Raw genomic sequence first — 3,253 nt, 5'->3', positions numbered from 1 at the left:
TAGGCAACGATGTCTCATTTTCAAGCATTTTCTTGGAAGCAAATGTCAAGATGCTCGGGCTTGTTTTGAACCATCTGAGGAAATGTCTTGTCTCTGCGCGCTCCTGGCTTCTATAAGAAAAGCGCAAGTGCAGCCTACAGTTGTCTTATACTGAGACATATAATTCTGAATACACTGCTACACTGCTTACCTCTATTACACCTATCAGTGACAACGAGGTGATACACGGGATTAAGTGTGGTAATTACACAATGGTTGCATACCTTATATTTTAACAAACCCACTGACATAACTGGCAATGCGAGCACAAAGGAGGGGAGGCTAAACGTGAGGGACTACAGCAGTGAGCTCTCTGCCAGCCTGTGAGCGCATTAATGTTTAATATTTTTCCCAGACAGCAAGGGAAGCCTGCGCACCACACAGAGCCACCTCTATCCTACCTCCTGTGGCTTAATCAAGGTGATTCTCCACAAACCAAACAATATTCCACCTCTCCCCCGTTTCCTAAAAACTCTGCCTTGATAGTGCATGCCTCAGTATTGATGTGGGCGTCGTTTTTGCAAAAGGGCTAGGCCCCGCTGCAAAGCTGCTGTGATATGCGTGATCAATCTGGAAAATGTATTTTACAGCATGTAAGCCAGTCGATAGGAACACCGAGTGTGATGCATTGTGTGGGAATATAGAGGAGGAAGGAGAGGGAGGGAGAGAGAGAGAGAGAGAGAGGTAGAGAGACCATGGAGGCAGTGCAGAGACAATTGAGAGGGGAAACGTGCTAGAAGGAAAGCAAGTGTATGTGTGTGTGTGTGTGTGTGTGTGTGTGTGTGTGTGAGGAAGGGAGAGGGAGACAGAGAGAGATGTGGCCTTGGTTTGCCTGATACATTCAGAGTGTAATGAGTACATCGATAAGTCCTCAATGTGTTAGATGGGTTACATAGAGTTTCTGTCCTTGCGTTGGTCTGTCTCTGTGTGTGCGTTCCCTCCTTTTTTTTGTCTCCAAATGAAAAAGGAAGCCCAGTTATGGACCTGGATCTACCCTCACTGTCATTACTGCGTTACACTCACACCTAGACTGATAAAATGTGATAAACTGGGAGGCGTCATGAAGAAGAAGAAATGGGGTTTCGGTGTGACAATTATTAAATTTGCCTGTTAGTCCTCCCTTCTTCATCATCAGACGTGTCGCTTGTGTGCCACAGTGCCCACATCTTCATCTGCTGACAGGAAGTGATGAGGGACAGGAGGACAGGAGCAGAACTGCATGTAGCACGTTGCAGTGCCTGCATTTGATATGGCCATATTTGTCATCTGCTTTATAGGATTGGGGGAGGGGTATTTCTGCCGGTGGGTTATTTGTTTATATTGCCTGTCTCGTTCAAAGGCTACAGTATTAAGGTATTCATTAGTTGGCGCTCATGCTGGAATGATGCTATAGGTTGTGCTTTAGCTTGTCCTCAGATGCTCTCCCATAAGAACACATTCTTTACTCTCATGATTAATGTCTGTTCAGGCATATTGTACCTGTTAACTCCCAGTCGACCTGTCTGCAGCACTGGGTCAGTTGTCAGACGCCTTGCTGTTGCTTAGGCGAGTGCACAAACACAAACGTGATTTTTCTTCAGGTTGCATCGTTGTTTCCTTATTGTGGAAATAATTCTCCCGCCGCAGCTGTAGGTCAGGTGAAAGTTGCAGAATAAATGAGCTGATGGGGCCTCTCCTCTCTGCTTTATGCTAGAGGCAGAATATCCTGAATTTAACCAACCAAAATGAACAATAGACACACATAACCAACAACCTCTAAAACGCACAGATAATGACTTATGCACGGGAATTACTTAATGTTTTTATTTTTTAATAATCCAGAGGATCGTTTCCTGGACGGCGAAGCGGACTGAACGTGAGAATAAATGTAGGTTTTTCAAAGAGAATGAATATGGCATCACCATGGCCACCACAACAGCCCAGGTCGTTTTTGTTTTGTGTAGATCTGGACTAAATTGTTTGCTGGGTTATTAAACGCAGCTTTCAGCTGGTTGTCTCCACATAATGTATTCTAAATCCCTCTAGAGTAACTATCTTTTATCCTCTTGCTGAGAGCATTCTGTTATACAATTGTTACACTACAGGCTATATAAAGCAATAGTTCAAAAACAGATGAAATGGTGGCATGTGTTCCTAATTAACGTTTCTGTACGGGCAATACAAGCAAAACACATGAGGACTCTAGGAAAAGTGTTATTTTCTATTTAGGCTGTGGAATATTTTTGACTCTCTCCACTTTGACAGAAGCTTAAATTAGTACATTATGCAACACTTCAAATATTCAGATAATAAGCTTTAAATATCACCTCAGTTTTTTTCAACTATGCGTTTCTCATCAAAATTCTTCTCCTTTGAGGGGATGACAACATTATTAATACTTAGACCGAATTAAATAAAAGGGAAGGTACATGTACAAAGTGCAGTAAGAGGGAAGTAAATGCACCGTCAGATTGGACTGTAGCTGTGGTGGGTAAAGGAGATGGATATGTGGCACACTATAGGCCCCATTTGTGCCTCTGTAATTTCGGAAACTCCGGTTACCAAAGTGTTACTGCGAAATGAGTTAAATAACCATTTACCTTTGTCTGGTTTCATTCATCAAACCACAAGTGGAGGACTCCTAACACGGGGGGCTATTTGTTTGCTTTACACAAGCAGCTGGGTGCGATTTCACGTTTGAGATATCTGTCTGAAAGCGAAACATTTATTATCCTAAGTTGTCAGCGAACCTGTTTCTCCAAAACCCTCAATGCAAGCCAATGGTTTTTATGCAGCAGTGGAACTGTCCTATTGGCGTTACACGTCACTTCATTTCACTTATAGTAGCCTGGTTTTCCCGGTCACATTTGACAAATACTGTTGTTTGAGACAATAACAATTTCCAAATAGCGGCTCCATGTATGAATGGGGGGCCCTCTGAAGTATGACACGGCTTATTTCTCATATTGTCTTGTGCGTAAAAATGATGACAACACAAGACAACAAGTGCTTGTCTGCTACACACCTCATCCGCACGATCTTGCAGAATGGCTGGGAACGGCACAGAGAGGACAAATGTCTAAAATTAAATGGATTCCCGTGAGATGTTTGCGTTCTGTCTCAGCAAACAGCCCGAGTTCCTTGTTGTATTGACTGTACACAGTCAATGAAGAGAGGCATATCTTATGATTACAGTGCGCTGCTCTGAGATCTGTCCGCGGACCTCATAGGCAAC

Source organism: Trachinotus anak, unplaced genomic scaffold (genome assembly GCF_046630095.1).
Source record: "Trachinotus anak isolate AG129_WGS33_773 ecotype Australia unplaced genomic scaffold, CSIRO_AGI_Tana_v1 ptg000008l, whole genome shotgun sequence".
Lineage (NCBI taxonomy): Eukaryota > Metazoa > Chordata > Actinopteri > Carangiformes > Carangidae > Trachinotus > Trachinotus anak.
This window is presented reverse-complemented; position numbering follows the sequence as displayed.